The 13,699-nt window shown below is 51.8% G+C and overlaps 1 long non-coding RNA gene across 2 annotated transcripts; it reads left to right on the forward strand.

The window, feature by feature from the left end:
* The first annotated feature begins 109 nt into the window (after positions 1-109).
* Positions 110-9,155, forward strand: LOC113593938 (uncharacterized). Of its 2 annotated transcripts, XR_003414312.2 has the most exons (4): positions 110-615; positions 847-1,217; positions 3,779-3,907; positions 7,447-9,155. It is a non-coding gene; the product is annotated as an uncharacterized LOC113593938 (long non-coding RNA). The 2 variants fall into 2 exon arrangements; XR_003414311.2 differs by having other exon boundaries at positions 110-1,217.
* The last annotated feature ends 4,544 nt before the right edge of the window (positions 9,156-13,699 follow it).

Here is a 13,699-nt window from a genome sequence, read left to right on the forward strand (position 1 = left end):
TTCTCTTCTCTTCTCTTCTCTTCTCTTCTTTTCTCTTTTGTTTTTTAAAAATCCCAGTTCCTTATTCCTGGAGCCTAAATAGTTCATCATTTTCTTGCTGTCTTCTTGCCCTCCTGCAGTGGGTTGAACGATGTTCTTCCCCAACCTCCCTCCCCCCCCCCCGCCCCGCCAAAGACATGACTACAAATAATTAAGGATCTCAAGATAAGATCATTCTGGATTATCCAAATTGCCACTGACTCCAATGACAAACGAGTGTCCTTAAAAGAGACAAGAGAACAGCAGAGGGGAACACGCAGAGGAGAGGGGGCCACGTGAAGACAGAGGCAGAGGTCGGAACAAGGCAGCCACGAGGCGAGGAAGGCTTGGGGCCACCGGAAGCTGGAAGAGGCAAGGAAGGGTCCTTCCCCAGAGCCTTCGGAGGGAGCGCGGCCATGCTGACCCCTCGATTTGGGACCTGAAGCCTCCAGAACAGCGGGAGAAGACATTTCTGTTGCTCCAAGCCATCAAGTTTGTGGTAATTTGCTACAGCGGTCCTAAGAGACCCAGACACCGACGCACAGACACGCGCACACACGGTTATGCCCCCCAAAAGAATTGCAGAAAGAAAACTAAGTAGGGAGAAATACCCATATCCTGGTACTTCAGCTTGTGAAAACCTCGCGTGCGCAGAAAAGCCCCGTCTTCCCTACCTGAGGGAGGGATCCCTGGGAGGAATTGATTCTCTCCAGGTCTCTTTCTTTGCTCCCTCTCCCGGGTCAGAGAAAGGCCGCTGGATTCACTCAGCTGCTTTAAACAGTTGCCCGCTTGTTTTGCTTCCAAACTCACGTGCTCTCTCAATCACAGGGGAGCCTGGCTGAACAAAGCCTGACATGTCCTAGCTCTTGGGTCTGTGCCTGGAATCGACAACCCTCACCAGGCAGACTGAACAAAACTCCCAGGATGTCCCCGAAGAATTCCCTCGGCTGCCTGGCTATGGCCTCCCTTCCTTCCCTCCCCTGAAGACAGCGCAGCGTGTCTGGAGGCTCCATGGTGAGCGAAGAATGTTCTCCAAGTGGAATCATACAGGCTGCCTCCATAGCCCTGGTGGCTGCAGGAGGTCAAGGTCAAGGTGCACCCCCGCCCCAGCTCTGGATAACCCAACTTTAAGAAAGGGTAGTCAGGGGTGTGGGGCAGCTTTGTTTACTGCCCCAAAGCGAAGCTTTCCTGAAGCCCAGGTGAGTGGCAATCCAAGATGTCCGAGAGCTCCCTTGTCTGAGTGAGGCCCAAAGGTTCTGCTGACCGGGGGTATGGCCCAGGGTAGCGGGTGTAGCCAGGTCACCGAGCGGGCCAGTCCGGGGGGCCACGCAGGCAGGAAAAATCCATGCTTCCTCACCACCCATTGCCCTTCCCCCCCGGACTTTCCCACATGCCTGTCTGATCCCGATGCTTCTCTGGTCACTTTTAGGCCCTCGTGGGCGGCCTCCCTCCCTTAATCTCGTTGAGTCTAAGATCAAAGCTTCAGTGCCTCCAGTTTCCAGCTGCTCACCTGGCAGCCCGCAGTGAGGAGAATGGCAGTGAGGCCTGCTTCTCTGCTACGTCTGTGTTCGTCTTCCCTTTTACACTCCTGTCTGCTCCCTGGGCTGCCTCGACCTCCCCTCCGGGCTGAGGGGGAGGGAGGAGAGACAGGGCGTGGGAGCCTCGTCGCTGCCGGCCTCTGGGAGGGCCGGGTGCCCCAACGTGAGCTCGGATCTTTGTGAGTTCTTTGACAGTGTCCCTCTGGGGGACCCCCTTTGGGGCCATCCGTTCAAGGCATGGCTCCCTGGTGCACAGGTGCAGGTGACGACCCTTCTGAAGCTCTACCCTTCGCAGACCCTTCTCTTGTGCTCTCTTGCTGTTCCAGGCACCCCATTGGGAGTGCTCCCTTCAAGGCAGCTCAAGCCCCATGACCTTGCGCAGGGCCCGCTCTGGTCTGTGGGAAACGCTCTCTCCCTCTTCCGAGCTCTGGGAAAGCAGGCCGCTCCCCACCCCCACGCCCCCCCAACCTGCTTCTCCCCGCGCTCTCCCATCAGGGTGCCTCTGGTTGGACCGGTTTCCAGAACGCTGCAGGCAGGGGCCGGGCGCCAGTCTCTGTCTGCGTCCTCCAGACTCCGGGGTCACATCACGTTCCTCAAGGGGTTCCCTTACAGACCCCTTGTCTGGCTTCAGGAAGGGAAAGAGAACTGGGAACCCCTCCCCTTCCTGCCTTCCCAGCCCCTCCAGACAGGCAGAAACCCTCTCCTCCACTCTTCTCCCTCATCATTGTCCCCCCACCCCCTGCAGGTGATGATACGCTTGAGGTCACAAACTTGGCTTCCCTCAGAAAGTCCCCCAGACATGGCGCAGCCCCTTTCGTTGAGCGTTGAAGGCACTGGCCGGCTTCCAGTCCCCTCCTTGGGCCATCAGCAGGGGATCCGCTGAGTATGCCACCAGGGCGTTCCCCTTGCTTCAGGCTTATCCTCTTGCCCGCCATCTGCTGTTCCAGGGCCCCTTGAAGCCCTTCCTGTTTGGGGCCCACGCCTCCTCCTTCAGGACGCGGCAAGCTTCCCCGCAGGATAATTCCAGTCCTAAGACTTGGACACTTGTGAACGGCGTCACCAGGTTGTGTCTGGCTGTCCAAGGGGTCCCCCTTTGCCCTGGGCTCCTGAAGGCTTCTGGGAGAGAGGGCTGAGATGGGCTCAGATCCGTGAAAAGGGGGACGAGGGCGGGGGGCCCGTGGTTACCTCCATTTCAGGGAGGTCTCTCTCCACCAGTGCCCCCTGGGCTTCTCAAGCACATAAAAGTGCCTCAGGGCTGCTCTGTGGAGTGCCTCTCTGGCCACATCCCAGTCTATGCCAGCGAAGGCATATCCCGCTTAATAGCTGTGTTTTGACCCCAGTGCCGATCAAACAATGGCCTGGCGCTCTGATGCTAAGTCTGGTCACGGTGGCGCCACGTTCAAATAATTCTGCTTCGCCACAGAGAAGCAGCCTTCTCTCCGCCCCCTTCGGAGACAGGGGGAGGTACCCTGGGGAGGGGGTGGGAGACGGAAGCACACAGAGGAGGGAGCCCATCTCTGGTGACGATGGAGCCTGTGTTCCCCTGGGACCCTCGGGTGGTTTGCCTGGGGCGTCGTGTGCCCGTGGGCTGTTGGGGAGAAGGGGCAGTGGGGGCGGGGGTGATGCTGGAGAACCAAGCAAGGCACCGATGATGTGAGACCTTGCTGGCCACACCAGGGGTCCTAAAGTTTATCCTGAAGGCAGCGGGGTCTATTACAAAGTTCTAACCAGGGGGTTGGCATGATCAGCTTTATGTTTTGGAAAGAACACTCTGGATTGCAGCACAAAGCATAGAGCGGATGAGGTGAGACTAGGCAGAGGCGGGGAGACCAGGGAGAGGCTGTTGCAGAAGCCCAGAGGCCGATGCTGAGCCTGGACTAAGGCCATAAGACAGTGGGGTGAACGAGAGAGAGAGAGAGAGGGAGGGAGCCGTGTGGAATCAGCAGGGTGGGGACTCTGCAGGGGCGAAAGGAGGTTTAGGCAGCTGGGTAGATGGTGGTGCCCCACCCAGGGCAGGAGACACAGGAGGGGCACACGTCGTGTGTGGGGATAGGTGGCCCGGCTCGTCCCCGCCCTGCCAGGGATGGTCCTGGGCCCCCACATCCTTCAGTAGATGTGTCTCATGTAACTTGCTACCTAAAGCCCTGGTCCTGGTTTCCCTAAAGAACACTGTGCTTGTGGAATAATTCCCAAGACTGGCTCTTCCCTTCTTTCTCCGCCAGGGCCCTCTCGATGCGCTGGCCTCCAGGCCTGACCACCGTAGTGTTCCAAGGGGGACTTCAGATCTTGGCACGCTCCGTGGGTACACCAGTTCCTGTGAACTGAGACGTCCGTGTAGTTTGGAACGAAAGGTAACTTTTTAGGTCTGTGCAGTGGGTTTTTGCCCCTTGGTTTAGTTCTCATTTGGTCCGGCATCTGGTGACACTAAGTCGGATCAAAGACCTGATTGTATCAGAGTAACAACAGCTTTTTTAGCCCCTTCCATCCTTCCTTCCTTCCTTCCTTTCTTCCTTCCTTCCTTCCTTCCTTCCTTCCTTCCTTCCTTCTCTCTCTTTCTCTCCCTCTCTCCCTCTCTTTCTCTTTCTTTCTCCTTCTCCCTCTCTCTTTCTTTCCTTCTTCCTTCCTTCCTCCTTCTTTCTTTCTTTCTTTCTTTCTTTCTTTCTTTCTTTCTTTCTTTCCCTTTCCTTTTTCTTTCTTTCTTTCCATTGCTTATGTAGCACACTCAAAGCTTAATGACTTAATAGACTGAAGAAAACATCACCTCTGGCAGAGATTGGCTACATTTCAATCTGGTTTTCTCTTCCCTGCACCCTGGGAGGATGCATTTCCCAGCTGCCCTTGTAGTTAGGCTGGGGCCATATGACTGGGTTTGGGCCAAGGGAATGTGCTGGAAGAGAGATGTGAGGGGTTTCTAGGCCTGGTGCGAAACCCCGTGTGCAGTGGCCCACGCTCTCCTGGGACAACCTTGGAAGGACTCGTGTTTAAGGTGGTGGCAACACAAGATGGAGAGAAATGAGATTCCTGAGTCACCTGTTGGAATCAAGTCACTGTTCCGCTTCAGATGTGACATGAACAAAGAATGAGCCAATACCGTATCAAGCCACTGAGGTTTGGGGGTTGTTTTTGTGGGGTTATCCTGACTATCCTCGTTGGAATATACATATTCTATTATATGTAATATACATAATACATGTGTGTATATTGTTTTGTTTCGTCAGCTAATTCTTTTTATTTTCAATTTGTTTAATATTTATCTTTGAGAGAGAGAGAGAGAACGGGGGAGGGGCAGAAAGGGAGGGAGACACAGCATCTGAAGCAGGCTCCAGGCTCTGAGCTGTCAGCACACAGCCCGACGCGGGGCTCGAACCCACGAACCATGAGACTGCGACCTGAGCCTGAGTCAGACGCTTAACCAACTGAGCCATCCAGGCGCCCCAGTTCAGCTAGTTCTGGAAGTGTGCACCCACGGACAGGTACATGCTTTGGGGAGAGTACTAGACCACACACAAGAAAAATAAAGTAGAAAGAAATCTTCATGCTCCTGGGCAGGATTGGTTTTTAAAATTGGAAATATGATGATAACACTTCATGGCACGATGCCCGCGAGCCCCTCCGTCCAGACCAGCGCTTCTCTTGCTGGCTGAGCGGCTTTTGGTTACACCTCACATGTTCATCGCCGTCACCACGGGGACAGCTGGACACATCCCCCCTTCCCGGCTGAGGGGCCAGGGTGTGGGTGGTGGGGGCGCAGAAAGGATCGCTTGAGATGAAAGTGAGCCCTGGAGAAACCAAACCCATCGTGTGGGTACACAAATACTGGGGTTTCACCATTTGACTATTTTTCTCTTTTCGGGCCCCGGGAAGGGGGGGAATGAATTTCCTGCTCGCTCACAGAGGCGGTCTTCATGATGTGGTCTCAGCAGAGTGGCAGAGGGAGAACTGAGTTTCTACGAAGGGTTCCTGCAGCCACAGGAAGGAAAAACGTCAGGGGGTGTAAGATTCTTTAGAAATGACTCAGACACAAAAATAAAGTTCATTTTTCATGTCCACACGTGTACACGTCAACGTGCACACACATCCACATATACACACATGCCCACATGTCCTCACACGTGAGCACATGCACACACCCCCATGTATGCACACATGTCCACACACATGCACATGCATCTAGACACACACACGCACACACACGTTCACAGGTACACAACACACATACATGTCCACACGCACACCCACACCCACATGTCCACACACATGAGCACACACGCACATAATCCATATGCATGTCCACATACATGCACACATGTCCAGATACACACACGCAAACACATGTTCACATGTACACGATACACACACGTCCACACCCCCCCACATGTCCATATGTACACATGTGCACACACACACATCCACACATGTCCACACGTCTACGTGCACACACATAGCTACACATACACACATATGTCCACGTGTCCACACATGTCCACACGCACACACGTCCACACGTGTACACGTCTCTGTGCACACACATCCACATATACACACATGCCCACATGCCCTCACACATGAGCACACGCACACATAATCCAAATGCATGTCCACATACATGCACGCACGTCCAGATACACACACGCACACACATGTTCACATGTACACAATACACACACGCCCACACACACCCACATGCCCATATGTACACACCTGCACACACATGCACGTGTACATGTATACACATGTCTCCACGTGCGCATGTCCACATATACATGTACACGTGCCCACACACATGTGCACACGCATGTGCACACGCATGAACACACATCCACACGTACACACATGCACATGTCTACGTGTACACATTGCCACACACACACGTCCACGTGTCCACACATGTCCACATATATACACATGTCTATGCATATACATGCACACACACATGTCCACAAGTACACACACCCCCAATTATAAGAGGAAGATAATATCTGAAACTTCTCTAAAATGTTTTACTTTCTCCCCAGGATCTGGAACCCCTGGGTGTTTTGGAAAGACCCTCTTTTTCTCATTTTCCGATACCAATTTCATGGTTAAAAACACCCAGCCGCAGCCAAACTACACTACACCAAACACACCCAGCTACCCGTTGTATCCACACCTAAGCTGTGGTGCTCCTCATTCATTAAGTACAAAGTCGTTCCCTCTTTTTTGCCGTTAAAGAAAACCTCTTTGGGCTAAAATCGTAAACTTGAGATTTAATTCTTTGCTAATTATTGCTGAAAAGACCTCCTGACTCCTCCGGATTTCTGCTGTCTGTGCTAGCCGCAACGTAGTTGGGGCTGGAGCTAACGCATGGTTTAGAGGCCGCCTAGCCACCGTCTGTGTTTGTTCTGTTCTGTTTTGTTTGGGAGAGGACTTAGCCATGCTGGATTCCAGTCGATAAACCAGGCAGGTGACCTGGAAGCCTTGATTTTGCTGCCCTGTACCGAACCTCCAAGTGATTATCCACTTCTAACATCCAAAGATTCCAGGACCCTGACTGGCCCTCGGCTGACAGGGCTGCTCTAATTTGTGGGCAGTCACGGTCCTCCTGCTTTCTTCCGTTGTCCTGTTTGGCCAATGAAGTTTTTGCCGCTTGACCCACTTGGGATCACGGAGATGTGCAGGGAGAGGGGGCATCTAAGGCCACTGGTTGCACTAAGATACGCTTTGGCAAAAGGTTTGGGGAAGGAAGTTGCATGCTGGCTGCATTTAGATGACTTAACGGCTTCAAACCCTCTTTTCATTTATTACATTTGGGGATTTAAGTTCCAAAGTTCATTCAGTCTAATGTCTGGGGAAAATATTTTAAAATCAGTCCTATCACGTAATGTAGTTTGCATTTATTTTCTCTCTGTAGGGCATCATGCTTTCATGGTAGAGGTGGTGACCTTCCACAGCGGGGACGTTACCAGCCAAGGTATCAACACAACTGGAATGGAATCTCTCTCCAGCTTCAGGTTTGATATAATGAACTACATGGAAGTGAGACATCGTGTGTTTCTACCTCTAAAATGTTTGAATCAGCAAGTGTCCTTGTAAATAAGAAGTTGACTTTTCGAGAGGATTTTACTACGAACATGCTTATTGCAAACGCATTTCCTTTATTACGCCTTCACAGAAGACCCAACTGATATTAATGATTTTCCTACTTCATATCCCACGAGTTGTATGGAAACCAGGAAACAGGGTCAGGATAAATGAGAAGTCAAAAAAAAAAAATTGAATTCTGGAGCTGGGCCGTGCGTGTTCTGGAGGTATTTACACTCTGCAAAGAGTGACGCTCTTCTCTGCGCTGTGTGCATCTATAAATCATATTTCAAATTCCGCACCAAATGAACTTATCAACAGCCTTTGCTCATGGCGTTCATTGCCTCTGACAGATCTATCCCCCAGCTGGTGTTGATTTCTCCCTGCACTGCGGGGAGATCATTAATCTTGTATGTTCTTTCACTCTGTGTGTTTTTTTTCTCTACTGAGATTTTAAAACAGATTGTGCCTGTTTCCACTGACCTTTGAGAGATTTGTCATGTGTCCTTTTTTTAAACAGGCTGTGTAAAAGCCAATTCCTTGAGTGTAGCGGGGGTCACGGGCAGTAATTCTGCCACCAGGGTGGTAGCCTTGATTTTGTCATCCTTCCCTACAGAAGAATCAGGGCGAGGCCACCGCCACAGAAGCATTTATTATTAAGCGTCTGAAGAGATGTTCTGGAACCATCCTGATTAGCGATTCTTCTCCGGGCCTGGTGAAGTCACTTCATCCTGCCTCCTGAGCTGCACTGATAAGGCACGGCAGATGCCGGCAGCCCCAGACTGACTGCCAATGCCAAGGGAGAAGGGGATTCCTGAGGAGCCCCACTGCCCCTGCGGACGTCTGTCCTTGAACCTCGTACTGGGCAGTTCTGTCCGCTGCCCAGAGAGGAAGGATTGTATCTGCACAAGCCGCGAAGAGAAGGGCAGTAGAATTATCTAGTGAAGACAGGTGTTGGTAGAGATAACAGTGCTTGTGGATGAAAGAGTGGGTATAGACAACCCACTGTGGGCTCAGGAAGCGCTTCCTTCTCCGTGGCTGGTTGTTTCCTTCTGAATTCTTTAGGACATTATTTAAAGTGCCCGTTTTAGATAAAGTTGCCATTTGCTCCAGTGAAAGGACTTTGGCTTTGGTATCATTCCTTACAAGTGGTAAGGACTCAACATTCGTGGAAGGTTTACGCTGCTTCTCACCCCACATGGAAGCCCTTTGTAGGATTCAAAGCAAGTGAGGACAAGCCTTCAGAGAAAAAGAGGCCACATGCCCGTCAGACTCGGTCCCCTACCAAATCTCTCTTGCCCGTTCCATGTACCCAGGGCCTGTGAGTGGGAGGCGACCGCCGGGCGACCGCTCTGTATGCGACATTGAACTCTCCTTCTGCCCACATCTGGTGCAGCCACCCAATGAAGACGCTGCTTTTCCACCTTTACAAATTCAAGTTGCACCCTCCTCCCATCCTCAATCATGATACCTTACTTGGACTCTTCCAATCACAGACATGGCTCTTTGCTTTCTGGTTTCTATCCTTTCTTCTTCTTTTTTTTTAATTTTTTTATTTTTTTTTTCAACGTTTATTTATTTTTTGGGACAGAGAGAGACAGAGCATGAACGGGGGAGGGGCAGAGAGAGAGGGAGACACAGAATCGGAAACAGGCTCCAGGCTCTGAGCCATCAGCCCAGAGCCCGACGCGGGGCTCGAACTCCCGGACCGCGAGATCGTGACCTGGCTGAAGTCGGACGCTTAACCGACTGCGCCACCCAGGCACCCCTCTTCTTCTTTTTTTTAATGTTTATTGATTTTTGAGACAGAGAGAGAGAAAGCATGAACGGAGGAGGGTCAGAGAGAGAGGGAGACACGGAATCCGAAGCAGGCTCCAGGCTCCGAGCTGTCGGTACAGAGCCGGACATGGGGCTCGAACTCACAGACCGTGAGATCACGACCTGAGCTGAAGTCGGACGCTCTACCGACTGAGCCACCCAGGTGCCCCTTCTTTTTGTAGATTTGATGTGAAGTGCTGTGCGGTCTCTGGCTACAAACTTGGGTTCTCTCGTAGCAAAGTTGGCTCTATCCTGGCTGCACCTTCAGGTCGCCTGAGCGCACATCATCATTCCGGTGATATTTGAGCCCAAGACCTTGCCACCCCGCTGCCGTCCCCTCCAGCACGGATTCTACCTGGTTCAGCCCAACCCTTTGGGAAGAGACAAGAGGCCCAACTAAGAAGGCGATTAAAAATAGCCTGATTAAAAAAAAGCCATGATTAAAAAAGAGTTTGCTAATATGTCGGAAAGAATCCAGTAATACATACACGATGCTGGTCCGCTGTTGACTTCTCTACCCTTTAAAAACTATTGTTGCTGCTGACAAAGGCAATAATAAAAATCGGTGGCTGCTGGGTTTGACTGTCTTTGTGTTTTAACTGTAGTGGGGGTTTCTGCCTGAGAAAGGCTAAGAGACAGAAGTTTGGTTTTCATCACGCCCTCTGAGCTTCCGACCGAGCATTTGGCCATGTGCAGAGGTGGTGAGTTCTCCTCCCGAGTTTACCGACTGTTCCACTGGAGGGGTTAGGGAGGGCAGCTGCGGAGACAAACCAGATACCCAAAGAGCTTGGGCTCAGAGAGTGTGTATTTTGGTGGGAGAAGAAAAGAATAGAGAAATACACAGGCACGGAAATAAGAAAGTCTCGGATGGCCTACCACACACGGGGGATCTCTCGGAGCCCTTGACGGGGATACGCTCGGACCCCTTCACCTCTAACTTGCCCCCCTTCTAGAAGCCGTCCTGTAATCAGCCCTCTCCCTGTGAGCTCCTCTCCCCACCGCGCCTGACGGCAACAGTCCGGCCCCACTCCATCTGGCAGCTCCAGATGGCTGAGGCTCCCTGGGCCTCAGTTTCCTCACGTATAGAATGGGTGTTTTAGCCTCAGTCTTCAGGGGCTTTTCTATCTAACAGTTTGGAGGCCAAGCGGGGGTGGTGGTGGTGAAATTGAGGTGGGGCAGGGGCAAAGGTGAAAGTTTTGTCTTCCCTCGATGCCTAGAAAGATGTGTGTGTTCTTTTGGGGAGACGTTTTAAGTTCCTGGAAGTCAGAGACCGCATATCTTCTCCCTTACCCTTTTTTTTAACAGTACTAATATGGGGCTGAGAGCCCAGAAAACACCTGATTAGGAGCTGCTTAACTAACTAACGAACTAACTAACGAACTAACTAATGTATGTATTTTCTTTCCCTCATCCTTGCCACCTTCACAGCCACCAGACAGAGACGACTGGATGCCAGGAGTTCTGCCATACGGTTGCATACATCACCTCACTGAATCCTTGCTGTAACCGTGTAGAAATTAATAAATGGCAGAACTGGAGTCAAATCCAAGCGTAGACATCCGAGGTACTCTTTGGGGACAGTCTATATACAGATATAGATATAGATATAGATATATTTATTTATTTTGAGAGAGACAATGAGAGAGGGAGAGGGAGAGGGAGAGAAAATCCCAAGCAGGGTCTGAATCATGAGATTACGACCTGAGCCAAAAATCAAGAGCCAGCCCCTTAACCGACTGAGCCACCCAGGCGCCCCTGGGTACAGTACCTTGTATTTGATTTTGGGCAAATCTTTAGCGGCAACTTTTATGTTCAAACAGCAGTCAAAATGAAAATCGTGGAAGCGTCAGGAATACGAATGGTGTTTGCGATCCCCAGCTGCTGCCCTTGTAAGGAGAGGCCTTCGCTGCTGAAGATGGTGATGGATACTCAGGGTCACGCTTCGGCTTTACCTTTGACCTTCTCTGCCCGTCGCTGGACCGCGGCCCTGGCCTCCCCACGGAAGGGCGGATCTCAGGTCTGGGGGCAGACTCTTCCTTGGATGGTCCGCCCCCTGTCACAGATGCTGCTCCTGTGTCTTTAGAATCCGAACGAGGCCCTGTCTCAAGGGTGTCTCGAGGTCAGGACTAGTGACACGCGGGGCCAGATCATTCCGTGCTCTGTGGGGCTTTCCCGTGGACAGTAGGATTCCCAGCCTCCCTGGCCTCTCCCCACCTGCTACCGGCAGCACCTTCAAAGTGGTAGCAGTAGAGAGTGTTTCCAGGCGTCGTAAAATGTCCCGAGGGAGGCGGACTCTCCTCTGACTGAGAAACGCTGCCTGGGTCACAAGTCTGCCCTTTGCATCTCGTCCTACCCTTTTCCGTTTTCTCTCTCTTCGCAGCACCACGAGGTAACCGGGGTATGTGTGTTGAATGTGCATCTGTTTGCCGTGTCTCTCTCTCTCTCTCTGGCTTGAATGGACAGCCCAGAAGGGCGTGGGCTCTGTCTTGTTCCCTGCCATGACTGTCACACCTACGACACTGTCTGATAACACGGTGGCTGCTCAGTAAATATGAGCGAATGAGTGGGTGGGAGGAGGCAGAGCTGGAGAAGGCAGGAGAATAGTGCAAGACCCTGGACAGGAAAGGACAAGGTGTAAAGAGAGCAGGAGGGAGGGGCCCAAGAGGCCAGAGGCCGGAGACCCTGTGTGAGCAAGGGTGCTGGGTGAGGAGGCAGCCGGAGCCCCCGGGGCCCTGTGGGGACATGCTCTTTGGCACCCTGGCAGAGCTCTGCGGGGCGGCAGGCAGCAGACCCCTCTCTTTGCCAAAGCCCCGGCAGTATGTCTCTCCCTATGCCGTGTCACGAGGTTTTGCTTTCCGAGAACGAAGGCAAGTTCTGTGTCCTGCCCCGTGGCCGGCACCTGCTGAGGACAGACCCCCCCAAGGAGGCGTCGAGGCCCCCCAGAGGCTGGTAGCAGAGGTGAGACTAATTACATGGGTGTAATGAACAGTGCAAAGCCCTGAGGAACAGAAACCACGGGCTCATTCACAGTTATTTTTGAGGATGGAATTATTTTGCTTTTGCTCAACTGGTTCATTTATTTAAATTCAACGAGATGATGATGGGTGTAAGAGTATTGGTTGAAGTGCGGAGTTCCATAAACCCCCCCGGGGGTGGTGGTGGGGGAGAGGGGGTAAGGTGTCGATACTATTGCTCTAAGAGGTAACCTGTCTGCTGTCTTTTAACAAAGTTCTGAACAGGAGCGCAGTCAGTGTTTGCTGGCCGCTGAAGTGAAAAGGGCTTTGTGCCCCGTGGGGAAGAGATTCTGCACTGGTTACTAATGATTCCTTTCAAGGAAGCGGGGACCGTCAGCCCGTCCTTCTCCTGTCCCCCAGAGGGGGCGCCCCTGAGCTAGCTCGGGTGCCTTTCCCAGTTCCCCCGGGGGCCAAAGAAGCTTCTGTCTGTGTGGCTTGTCCAAAATAGCCGGCTCAAAGCGTGGATCAACAACAGACTACGGATGCAGGGCATTGGGAAGAGAAGACAGGGGACCACTGAAGCTGTTTCAGGCCTCACGGAGTGCTCACATACACCAGTGGCCTTTGATGACATTTTCCTGTTCCGTCTGAGAAACGGAAGGTCGTTTGAACAAATGAAGATCAAACTTGGCCGTTTAATGTTCAGAAAGGAAAGGAAAACAATGAGATAAAGTAGCCCACCGTTACGCAGAGTGCCATCTTCTCTTGGGAAGAATGATTTTTGTAATGGGTGCCCCTTGTAGATGGATAAAAGCATGACAAAGAAAATGAAAGTTCATTTATCCTTTCTCGTCTTCTCCAGGGGGCTGGGCCACTCTGTTGGGTCTTAACCTCCTTGGCTCTGAGCCATGATTCTGTCTGGGCGATAAGGCCCTTCCTTTTCCACAGAAGCCACGCATCTCAAAAAATGTGTGCCCTGAAAATTCCATCAACTAAGAATCAGGTAGTGATTTAAGTCTAGGGTTTATAGCTTTTAGTGGAGAGCCTGAAGCCCCAGCTGTGCTACTTACCCACGTACCAGAACTTTCTGAACCTCTATTATTTTAAAACCGGTGTGAATGTCTGTATCATTGTTTGATGGTGGGGGGCTAAATAGTATAATGTGTGAATAATATGGATCACAGTACACAGGAAGTGCTCCATAAGTGGTCGTAAAATTATTATCGTGTTTCCACGTTGGATGTGTGTTTTTTCCCATCGAGCACCTGCAGTCAAGTAAGGCCAGCGGGGCGACAATAAATGGTCTGGGAG

Source organism: Acinonyx jubatus, chromosome B2 (genome assembly GCF_027475565.1).
Source record: "Acinonyx jubatus isolate Ajub_Pintada_27869175 chromosome B2, VMU_Ajub_asm_v1.0, whole genome shotgun sequence".
Lineage (NCBI taxonomy): Eukaryota > Metazoa > Chordata > Mammalia > Carnivora > Felidae > Acinonyx > Acinonyx jubatus.